At 32.2% G+C, this 12,850-nt stretch overlaps 1 long non-coding RNA gene across 1 annotated transcript in view; it reads left to right on the plus strand.

The window, feature by feature from the left end:
- Positions 1-7,614, plus strand: part of LOC107974412 (uncharacterized) — a 37,693-nt gene extending 30,079 nt beyond the window's left edge. The window contains exons 4-5 of the long non-coding RNA XR_001717152.4: positions 923-1,064; positions 7,266-7,614. This is a non-coding gene — a long non-coding RNA (uncharacterized LOC107974412). The remainder of the gene's footprint in view (positions 1-922; positions 1,065-7,265) is intronic.
- The last annotated feature ends 5,236 nt before the right edge of the window (positions 7,615-12,850 follow it).

Here is a 12,850-nt window from a genome sequence, read left to right on the forward strand (position 1 = left end):
GGTAATACTCTAAAGAAAATATCTGTAAATTGGATGAAACAATGAAAGAGAAAAATAACATCACAACCAAGTGGGTTCTATTCCATCCATGCTAAGTGTGTTTAGCATTTGAAAGTTACAGATTTTGGTACATTAACAATGAAAATATTATCCCAATAGATTTTTAAATGATTTGATATTATTCAAAAATCATTATTTATTAAAAAGAAAACTTTTGAAAAGTAAATCTTATTCTTAATAATGAATTTTTAAAAGACTTAATCCTGAGATCAGGAGGAATACAAAGATTCTCACTAACCAAAATTTGTTCAGCACTACACAAGAGGTGGTAGACAACTGCAACCAGACAAGAAAAGGTTTAAACAATGGCAGTTAAGGAAGTTGGAAATAAAATATGTATGAAAACTTTCATTATTTACAGGTGACATGACTATTATTGCAGAACCTCTAAAAATATTTTCAAAATATTAAAATTAATAAGTCAGGCCAGGTGCTGTGGCTCACACCTGTAATCCCAACACTGTGGTAGGCCGAGGCAGGTGAACCACTTGAGCCTATGAGTTTGAGACCAGCACAGGTAACATAGTGAAACCAGTCTCAAAAGAAAAAAAAAAAAATAAGTGAGTTTAGCTAGGTTTCAGGATGCAAAGCCAACATATTACAACCGATAGTGCCTTTCTATAGAACACATGCAATTATTAAAAAAATAAAAATTTTAAATATAATACAATTTTAATAGCATAAAAATCAAATATCTAAAAGTAAATGTGCAAACCAGTACACTGAAAACTTCATGAGATTAATGATAGGTATCAGTCAAAATGTTAACTAGAAGAATATAGCACATTCATGAATTGGAAGTGTATTTTAATAATATAAATTTCCCCAAATTCATGTATAGCTTTTATGCCATCCTAATCAGGATCCAAGTTGGTGCCTGTGTGAGTACTTGTGTGTCTACATAGAAGTTGGCAAACTGTTTCCAAAGTATATACAGGAATGTAAAGAGCCAAGAGTAACAAAGACAATCTCAGAGGAGAAAGCTGGAGAACCTACATTACCAGGTATCAAGACTTATTATTAACTACTACAATTTACAAACTGTTTTATTGACAAGCCTAAAAAATATTTTAAAAGTGTTTAAATAGGGTCTAGAAACAGATACCATGCAAGGTCATATAATAATAAAGCAACGGAGCAATACATTAGGTAAGGAAGATAATTCTAAAAATGGTGCTGAATCAACTAGGCAGTCACATTAAAAATGAATCTTAACACCTCATATCATAAACAAAAGTCAACTGCAGATGGTCTATAGATCTAAATATAGAAGGAAAGCAACAAGGATTTTATTAGACAGTATAGGCAACTATACTTCTGATCTTGGTTATCAAGGATTTCTTATGAAAGAAAAATAATAATAATATAAAAAAATGGTACCTTGGGTTACATTAAAATTTATTTGGTCAAAATACACTATTGAGAATGGAAAAAAGTCTGGGCATGGTGGCTCACAACTGTAATCCTAGCACTTTGGGGGGATCGCTTGAGTCCAGGAGTTCAAGAACAGCCTGGGCGACATAATGAGACCTCCATCTCTACAAAAACTTAAAAAATTAGCCAGGAGTGGTGGATCACACCTGTGGCCGGGCCACTTGAGAGGCTGAGGAGAGACCAACCATCACTTGAGCCTAGGAGGTGGAGGCTACAGTGAGCCATGATTGCATCACTGCAATCCAGCCTAGGCAAGAGAGCAAGACCCTGTCTCCAAAAAAAAAAAAAAAAAAAAGGCAAAAATATTTAATATTTGCATATTAAAATCAATACATCTTCAATATTTATGTCAAATATTTATTTTTGTTGGATATATATTTGTTATATCCAACAAAAACATAAATGAAATAAAAACAAACTCTTAAAAATCAATATGAAAAAGTAGAAAACAAAAGGGAAAATCACAGACTCTTCAAAAAAAATCCAAGTGACAAATTTATATATATGAAAAATGCTGAAATTCGTTAGTCATAGTTATTAAAGAGATGCAAAGTAAAACAGGTTGCAATACCACTGTATATCCACCATAATATTAAAATGAAAAACGAAACAAATTTCAAGTGTTAGCAGGTGTATAGTGTATAGAGAAATTTGACCTCTCATATGCTGCTGATGGAAGTGCAAACTAGTACTATTTATAAAATAGTTAGGCTGTAGTTCCATAGGTTAACCCACACATGCACTGCGATTCCATTATTACCATTCTACATATATATCTACAGAAATTTAAAAACTTATTTGTCAAAAGATATACAACATATATTCATAGTATTAATATTTATCATAAATTTGGAAAATAATTCTAATGTCCATCAATAAAACAATTAAGAAATAGTGGCATATTCAAGCAATGGATTGCTATATGGCAAGGAAAATGAACTATTAAATCTTTGTGCTACAACATGAATATATCTCACAGACAATGCTGAGAGAAAGAATCAAGACACACAAAAAGACAGCTGTAGAGTTTCATACATAGAAAAGAAGCAACAGCAGCAATAGTAACCTCTGATGTAAGAAGTCAGGATAAAGATTACTCTTTGGAATTGACAGTGACTCCAGAAGGGTCAGCGTAATGTGGAACACTGCTGGAATGCTGGTGAAGTTCTGTTTCTGCATCAGGTGGTGGTTCCACAAACGTGCTTTTTTCATGTGAAAATTCGAGACTAACATTTAAATTTGGTGTACTTTTTCTGGAAGTATATCATAGTTCAGTAAACATTTATACCAAACAACTTAAAGATAAAATACAAGTTACAATTAATAAATATCCAAATTTGAAATCATATTATTTCAATAAATGTAATTTTATGCATTTATTTTTAAATTTTAATTAAATATTAATGTGTATTTTATAAGACAATGTTATTTGCAATTTAAATGTTCAATGGTCATTTCATTGTCAATGATTTTACCTGTCTTTCATGTTTTGTGTAGAGGACACATACATAATTTCAAGATAATTTCAACTGTTGAGAGTTGCAAAATGTTTCTTTTTTTGCTTTGTGTAACATTAGTGAATGTGTAACTCTAAACCACGAATTGCAGCCCCAAAAGAAAGAAGGTCTGCACTATTTAACTTGATATGCCATTGTGCAAAACCTATTGCTCTGGTCCTTTCTGAAGGAAAGATTTGCCAAGTTAATTAATGTGTCTTCTATTTTTCCTTTGCACTTCTGCTTCTCAGATCCTCCTTGTGCTCAAGAGCAAAGTCCATATCCAACAAAGGGAGCAGCCCAATCTATACATTTCATAATGAATGTGGTCACCTTTTTGGTTTAAAACATAGGCCAAGAGATGTGAAGAATGTTTTTCTGGAATCTGAAAGGTGTAGCAAAGTATCTGTCTAGTGCAATGGGTTGTCATATGGCAGCAGTGGGAGCTGTATTCCGCCAGCAGATGTGCCAGGGATGTACGTGTTTGAGTGTGTTCACACAGGCTCCCAAGAACTGTTAAATTTTCAAAAATTTTGCAAGCCAATTTTTAATATAGATACTACTAGAAATTGAACTTTATAAACTTATATTTGAATAAATTATATTGAAAGTAAAGGAATATTCAAAATTCATCAATTCCTAATTACTTTAATACAGTTTGCTGTTTTATATGCTCTTGAGATTATTTATCTCATCTCACCTGTGAGATGGGGCTACCATATAATGGTGTGCACTGTGCATGTCCTCCCACACTAGAAGCTTGAAATTAGCCATGTTGGGAGAATTTACATAAAAAAACAGGGCGAATACTATAGATCAGGGTTGCATTTACTGTCTTGTTGTCTAGACTTTAAAAAGTCATAGAGAAAATGTTAATAACGTGCATTAAGCCTAAAAATGTGTCTTGTCTGTAGCTATTACCTTGCTAGTAGAAAAAAAAATGAGAAAATATTATTCCATTATTCTAAACCTATTATCTAATTCGGCAAAGAAGTTGCTCACATCACTGATGAACAAGTGAAGTTCAAATACATGTCTGTGTTATTTCACTGTCTTATTAATGTAAATGAAAATATCAACCAACATTCATGCCAGGACTACACTTGTTAGTGAATACACTTGTAAGCTGGCTCCATATACAGGAGTTCAGCAAAAGTCAATGAAAACATTCTATGAAAAGCAATCAGCTATACAGAATTTACAATAAATAATATTGAATATTTTATTATTATTTGTAACTTGTGTTACACAACCTTTATATCAATAAAATTTATGATAAACATATTAGTGTGTATATATACATATATACACATTTGTGTGTATATGTATCTATATAAACATATACATACATGCATTTTTGAGAGCCTATTGAACATTTACGACCATAACAGTTAGAGACATCCAAGTGTTATCTAATAAATTAGATCTAATAATACTTTTTTTTTAATTGTCACGCAAAGGATCTTCCAAAGTCATCGCCAAGAGAAGGATCCCTTTTGACAGGATCTAGGATTGGTACCCATTATGAAGGTTCAGTAACTCTCCTAAGACCCATAATTAGTAAGTGGCCATAGGAGGCTCTAAAACCAGAAAGTCTTAACTCCAGAGGCTACTTTTTGACTCTGCAATCTTTCATGAGAGCACAGCATTCATCTCAGGAAAGCACAAATGTTTTAATATTAGAAAATAAGAGCAAATAAGACTTTTTTTAATTGTACATGCATTTATAATAACTCTTGAAAATAGAAAATAAATAACTTTATAGTGTTTAACTACTAAAACTTACAACAAGCCTCTCACTGATATTTAGTACTAATACTTAGAAGCATTTTATTTAACATTAGATGCAAAACAATACTTTTTTAAAAAATTGCACATGCATTTAAAATAATAAAAAATTCTTGAAAATAGACAAGAAATAACTTTATAGTGTTTAACTACTAAAACTTATAGCAAGCATCTCACTTATATTTAGTAGCATTTTATTTAATATTAGGTACAAAACAAGATTTACCACTCTCTCCCACAGTAATCAATATTTTGTTGGAATTAGCTAAGGCTTTATGAAAGCAAGTACAAATGAGTAGTTTAAAAATTTTATTGTAATAATAATTGTATTTGCTTTATGCACACATGATATTATTGTCTACTAGAAAATCCAAAATACTAAGCCAATGGTAGAATCACTAAGGAGTTGGGCAAAGTTCTTAGTGAGGCAATATCAGATACTGGTAAATATTTCAGGCTGGATGCAGTGGCTCACGCCTGTAATCCCAGCACTTTGGGAGGCCGAGGCAGGTGGATCATGAGGTCAGGAGATCGAGACCATCCTGGCTAACATGGTGAAACCCCATTCTCTACTAAAAATACTAAAAATACAAAAAATTAGCTGGGCGTGGTGGTGCCCACCTGTAGTCCCAGCTACTCAGGAGGCTGAGGCAGGAGAATTGCTTGAACCCAGGAGGTGGAGGTTGCAATGAGCCAGGATCGTGCCACTGCACTCCAGCCTGGGCAACAAAGCGAGATTCCGTCTCAAAAAAAATTTTTTTTAAAGTAAAAATAAAATAAAATAAAATAAAATGGATTTCAAGCTCTGGAGACAAACTGCATGGATTCAAATAAAGCTTTACTCTTATATGACTTAGCACATGTTACTTAAGCTCTTTGTACCTCGATTTTCTTACCTGTGTAATGGAGATAATAACAGTCTCTTCCCATAAGAATATATAATAAGTTGATATATGGATGGAACTTTGACAACATCTGTCACATAGTAACCACCATATAACTCGTTGATTGTTATTTTTATTACTAAATACCCACAATAATATTCAAAAGTGAAAATAAATAACACACCCATGGTTACAAGGATGTGTAAATTCATATCATAAAAATGTCTATTTTCTACAAGTTAGTCTACAAATTTCATGCAATTCAAATTCAAATCCCAAAAGTGATTTTCAAAGCTGACAACTGAACCACAAATCTCTATGGAAGAATAAAAAGAAATGCACAACCAAGACAAATTTAAAACTACATCATTAGAAGGAGCACTTCTTCCTGTCAATATCAGAACACTATATTAGTACCAATTGTATGATACTGGCACAGGAATAGACAAGCAAATAATGAACAAATCAGAGAGCCACGATTCATATCCTCATATATAAATATTCATATCTAGTAACAGTACCTTTATAAATAATTAGGGAAATGCCACAATATCTATTCAATGGATTATGTCGGAACAATTGATTACATGATTACATGAGAAAAATAAGTAAATTTGTTCTCTATATATCATATAAAATAAATTTTATTTATGATGAAACTGAGTGACAACACTCAGAGATAGAACACTGTATCAGGTCAAACTCAATCCTACATTAGTGTCTGATAAAGGTCTATAAATGAAAAAATAATCCTTCTCCTGCTGCTAATATATTCTCATTTTATGTTAAGGAGAGATTCAACAGAAAGTTGAGAGAGGTGATTAGGATATTACTTTATGATTCCATGCATATGTTTTTAAATTCATGACACTCTAGGAGAACTGTAAATCTACTTGTGAGCATTTGTAGTTACAGGTGAAATTCAGATAGATCCCCATTAGTGAACATCTGTTTTGTTTTTACAACTTTTTTCCCTTTCATCTGATAGATGAACCTCTATTTCATAAATAGGACTGACTCATTGTGTGGTTCTGATGTGTCTCCTACCACAAAATTAGGAGTGTGTCATGAAATTTTCCAAACTCATTGCTTTGGACATGGGCATATGACTCAGGGTGGATCAATTACTGTCCTTTCGAGACTTAGTCTGGAAGAGATATTGGAGAAGCAGAACTCCACTTGCCAGAATATGTGGATTTAACGCATTCTGAGACTGAGTCAGCAAGTTGCCATCTTCACCACAGAGAACCTGTGCAGAAAAGAAATCAACATAGAGGAAATCTAAGCCAAAGGAAAGGAGTAGGACAGATTTCCGATTATATAAAATGCACTTTAACAGATCATGACATAAGCCAGAAATATTCCTTTAATTTAGCTCTTTTCATGCTGAATTTAATTATTTCACTTAAAACTTACTGTTTTCACCATAAAAAATAATTTGGTGATTTAGACATTGAATTAGGACCACATAGTTATACAAGTATTATTGTAAAATTGATTACAAACAATAATGTGAAGCTAGAAGTAAATGATGTTTCATTCAGGATGAATTTATTAATACATGTGTTTACGGTTACTTCTTCAATAATCTTGTTTTTATTAGGCAAGATCAACTAGCTACTGCAACAAATGGACTCAAAATATGAAATAGCACATAATGGAAATGTATTTCTTGTTTACAAGAGTAAACAGATCAGAGAACAATTCTCCTCCAAATGGCCAACAGATACTCTGCCATCTTCACCCTATGCCATCCAAGACTTCCCTGACAGTCTTCTCTATTCCACTAGACAGGAAGCAAATAAAGCTTAAAGGACCATACATGGGAGTTTTTAATGAGTCAAGTCTAGAAATGATATATATCCACTGTGTTCATACTTCATTGGTTAGACCTCAGGAAATGTCCACACAAAAAAAGCAAGAATAGCTAGGAAAAGTCTATTTCTAACATCAATAAGAAGAGAATCAGGATGTTGGTAAGCAGTAAGCAAGTTCTGCAAAAACAGTTATTGTAATAATAAATATTCATGTGTACCTGTTCCCTCAGGTAGTATACGCTCACCCCACGGTAGACAAAACTAAGTCCCATCTAGTTAGTATAATCAGCTCAACATTCAGGATCTGTGGGTATTGAACACTTCTCTCCATCATGACTGGGAGTGGTTGTTGTGGTCCTGCAAAGCATGATATAAAAACAATCAGTCTTATGTATGCTGTCAGTGGTAGAGCAGGGATAAGATAACTATAGTAGACAAGTAACATTTAAGAAAGGGAAAAAAGAACACAGAACACACACCTGATAATAATAACCATACAATCCTGCTGGGTAGGTCTTACAAAGCACCCCTACTGAGACACACATGATTTGCCCCTCTGTGGGGAAAGTTCCTTAATGAGACCCACATTCCTGGCTAAAAGTTACTTCCTTGTTTATTGTTCTCCATGACCTCAGGTTCTGCTCCCTGGGAAACACTTGCTTGTTCTTTACCCTTGGGAACTATCCATCTTATACTCGTTGTTTCTTTCTTATGAAAATGTAGGGGCCAGAGGATTGCTTTGAGTGTAATTTTCCTCCTAGCTCAGGATTTCTTTGAGAAAACAATTTCCTCAAAAACTTAACAGACTTTGGATGTATTTCTTTCAAGTCAATTTCATGTGCTAATAAGCTATTCACAAAGATCCTTCGTAGACAAAACTCTAGAATCTAACTATTTTTTTCTCCTTTGCCCCTTTCAGGAGATCATTATTTCAAATTACCAGGGATAGTTATTAGAAAATAGGCTTAAGTAGGAATATCATACGCTGAATCTGGTGATTATTTTAAGGCTTATTCACATTATCTGAGAAATTTTAAGACCTCCGTCTTTTACGTAAATCTCTCTTCAATTTGATTTCATAGTTTTTAAAATCTAGAAATAGGTGTTTCCAATCATATGTACCTACTAATTTTTCTCTATTCACTTCTATTTTTTTCTGTACATTGGTCATGTTTTCCTAAGATTTTGCTTTTCTTATAGCTCCCTGCTAAAAGAAAGAAAGAATATAACGTAGCTTCTTTAAACAATAACAAACATACACGAGAAAATGACTAAAAGCGATAAATTTTGGCTGGGCTAATAAAAAAAGCATGGCAACTTATGTCAGGTGGAAGGATAGACACATAGATACACTAGAGATTTAAATAAAATCATATTGTATAATAAACAAATTTTATGTCAACAGTTTTGAAAAGTTAAGTGAAACTGAATATATATTTTTTAAATATAAAACTGATTAAGAAAAAAATAAAGCCTCACTTGTACTATAATAACTATTAAATAAACTAGCATAGTAATTAAAAAAAGAAATCCAAAAATCACCAGGCCTAGATTTTTGTATAGGCCAATTCAAACAGACTTTCAAGGATAAGATATTTCAATACATAGGGCAATTTAGAGACTAGATAGAGTGCATATACCTTACTTTGAAATTGATACAAAAAATAAACGTTTCTCGTTTATGAACATACCTATAATAATCCTAAAAACAGTATTAGAAAATCAAACCAAGAGTAGCATAAAGAAATGCAACATGACCAAGTTGAGTTTATTTTACAAATATGAATGTACAGTAATATACTAAAAGAAAAAATATAAAATCATCCCAATAAATGTAGAAAAGTTATTTGCTGAAATTTATACATAATAATATTGTCAACAAGTGAAAACTTAGTGCACTAGGAATAGAAAGGCACTTACACAGGCTGACAAAAGGGATGTTCAAATAATCACCTAAAGCAAACCTTATTTTTAATGAGAAACAGTTACTACCATTAACTTGGAAGTAATATAAAATACAAGTATGCTTGTTATCATCACTTTTATTCAAAATCTTACAGAGGTCTGCCACAAAAAAGGGGGAAAGAAAATCACTGGAAAAAAAAAGAAACAAAATTCTAATTATTCGAAATTCATATAATTGCCAGAATTGCAAACTAAAAAATAATCAGATAAGTTACTAGAAGTGGTAAGCATTCAGTAACAGGGCTTATCAAAAATTAAATGTATTTCAAGCACGAAGTAGCTAGGTAATTTATTTTAAATAGCATTATAAATAGCAATACACAGTGTGAAATGCTAAAAATAAACTTAACAAAAGAAGAAACAGCCATAATGCAGAAGATGTTAAGATAATATTGAAAGAGAGTTAAGAATCCCTAAATAAAGTCTTATTTATATTCATGGAAAACAAAGATAAACACACTATCATGAAGATGTCAATTCTCTCCCAAGAAATAGATAGAATATATGAAATTCTAATTCAAATTCTAGTATTTTCCCCCTCTGTAACTGGAAAATGTATTATAAACTTCATGTGAAAGAGCAAAATGCCAAAAACATAGCCAAGATACTCTTCTTGAACTCTTGGATTCAAGCGATCCTCCTGCCTTGGCTTCCCAAAGTGTTGGGACTATAGTCTGAGCCACCATGTCCAGACCTGATAGTCTTTTTTATTTTAAATTTTTAGTTCAGGAGTACATGTGCAGGTTTGTTACATAGGTAAATTTCTGTCATGTGGCTTTATTGTACAGGTTATTTCATCACCCCAGTATTAAGCTTAGTGCCCATTAGTTATTTTTCCTGATCCTCTCCCTTCTCTCAACCTCTACCCTCTATAAGGCCCCAATGTGTGTCGTTCCCCTCTATATGCCCATGTGGTCTCATTTACCTCTCACTTATAAGTGCAAGCAGTATTTGGTTTTCTGATCCTGCATTAGTTTGCTAAGAATAATGGTCTCCAGCTCCATCCATGTCCCTGCAAATGACATGATCTCATGTTTTTTATGGCTGCATAGTATTCCATGGTGTATATGTACCACATTTTCTTTATCTAGTCTGTCATTGATGGGAATTTAGGTTGATTCCATGTCTCTGGTATTGTGAACAGTACTGCAGTGCACACTTGGATGCATGTGTCTTTGTAATAGAATGATTAATATTCCTTTGCGTATATACGCAGTATTGGGTTCTGGGTTTGCTGGGTCAAATGCATTTCTATCTTTAGGCCTTTGAGGAATCACTGCATGGTCTTCCACAATGGTTGAAAGAATTTACACTCCCACCAACAGTGTATGAGCATTCCTTTTTCTCTACAACCTGGCCAGTATCTGTTATTTTTTGACTTCTTAATAATAGCCCTTCTGACTGGTGTGAGATGGTATCTCATTGTAGTTTTGATTCGCATTTCTCTAATGATCAGTGATGTTAAGCTTTCTCTCATGATTGTTGGTTGCATGTATGTCTTCTTTTGAAAAGTGTCTGTTCATGTCCTTTGCCCACTTTTTAATGGGGTTGTTTGTTTTTTCCTTGTAAATTTAAGTTCCTTATAGATTCTGGTTATTAGACCTTTGTCAGATGCATAGTTTGCAAAATTTTTCTCCCATTTTGTAGGCTGTCTGTTTACTCTGTCCCTAGTTTCTTTTGCTGTGCAGAAGCACTTTAGTTTAATTAGATCTCATTTGTCAATTTTTGCTTTTGTTGCAATTGCTTTTGGCAACATTGTCATGAAATCTTTGCTCGTGTCTATGTACTAAATGGTATTGCCTAGGTTGTCTTCCAGGGTTTTTACAGTTTTGGGTTTTACATTTAAGTATTTAATCCATAAGATAGTCTTGAACAAACAAAATGTTAGAGATGGGGTTATGGTCTTTTAGCTATAAAGAGTTTTTATTTTAAAAAGTCATTATTAAGGAATATATTATTGATGAAAGATGACCAATGAAACAGAAAAGAACACAGAAGCATCTGTCCTTAATATATTATAAGAAAATGGCATTTTACATCAGTGGAAAATTTAGGTTCTATTTTACAAATAGTACTAAAAGAATTAATTTTCCCTATGATTTTAGGGATGTTTTCACAGTTGTTGAAATCACATATATATATAAACATATACATATAATCATGTATTAATGATTATAGTAATATACAGAAAATAAGAAACTAAAAGAAAAAAGGAAAGGAAATATCACTTATTAGCATAAACTTGAAATTAAAAACTAATGAAAACATCACAAGAAAGACTAATCAAAACTCATGATTAAATTTAGGTACAAAATTTAGGTACAAAATATAGACAAACTGAGGTCAATCAAAGTTTAAAAACAATAACAATAAAATAGCTATGCCAAAGTGGGGTTCATTCCAGGAGTGCAAGTATGTTTATTTATGTTTACAGATCAATTAATATAATTCATTACATCAGCATATTAATGAAAGGAACTCATATGGTCCTCTCAATAGAAATGGTGATAAAATTAAACATCCATCCATTACTTTAAAAAAATCTATTGGCAAATTAGAAAAATAAATTGACTTCCTAAACTTGATAAAAAGCATGCAAAAACAAACAACCGACAAATAAAAACATAATTAAGACATTTTCTCTAAGATCAAGGAGAAGACAAGGTAGCTGGTGATTGCCTTTCCTATTCTGAAGAGTATAGGAGTACAAGCTATGGCGGTAGGCAAGAACAACACAGAATGCTTAAAAATGGAAAGAAAGAAAACAGGCTGTTATTCAAAAATAAGAAGATATACTATATCATAAATACAATTGAAACCACAGTTAAAATACTATAACTACACAAGATTTTATAAAGGTTGTAGAGTACAAACCAATATATAATGAATAGCATCAATAGAACAAAATGACTTCTTACAAATTAATAATTTTTTAAAAATAAGAAAATGAGCAAATTGTGTAAACAGACTATTTACAGAGAAAGAAATGTAAAGTGCCAGTATATGTGTGTGTGTATACATATATATACATATAAAAATATATATATTTTTTAAATGCTCAAATTTACCAATCATCAAGGATATACAAATTAAATCAATATAAATATTTTTCACATATTGACTGATAATACAACTAAGGTCATGTATTGGTAAGAATTTATAGAAATGTGCATTCTCATACATATTTGATGAAAATGTCCATTAGTAAAATCCATTTGAAGGATAGTTAGATGGTACATCATAAAATTAGAATGTCCCTAACTTTAGATAAAGCAATTCAAATTTCTGGAAATCTATCCAACATTAACATTTACACAGGAGAACACAGGCATATTCATTCATGCATGAATGCATGCATTCCTTACTAAGTGCCTCCATATACTAGAACCTATCCTAGGTTCTGCAG

Source organism: Pan troglodytes, chromosome 3 (assembly GCF_028858775.2).
Source record: "Pan troglodytes isolate AG18354 chromosome 3, NHGRI_mPanTro3-v2.0_pri, whole genome shotgun sequence".
Lineage (NCBI taxonomy): Eukaryota > Metazoa > Chordata > Mammalia > Primates > Hominidae > Pan > Pan troglodytes.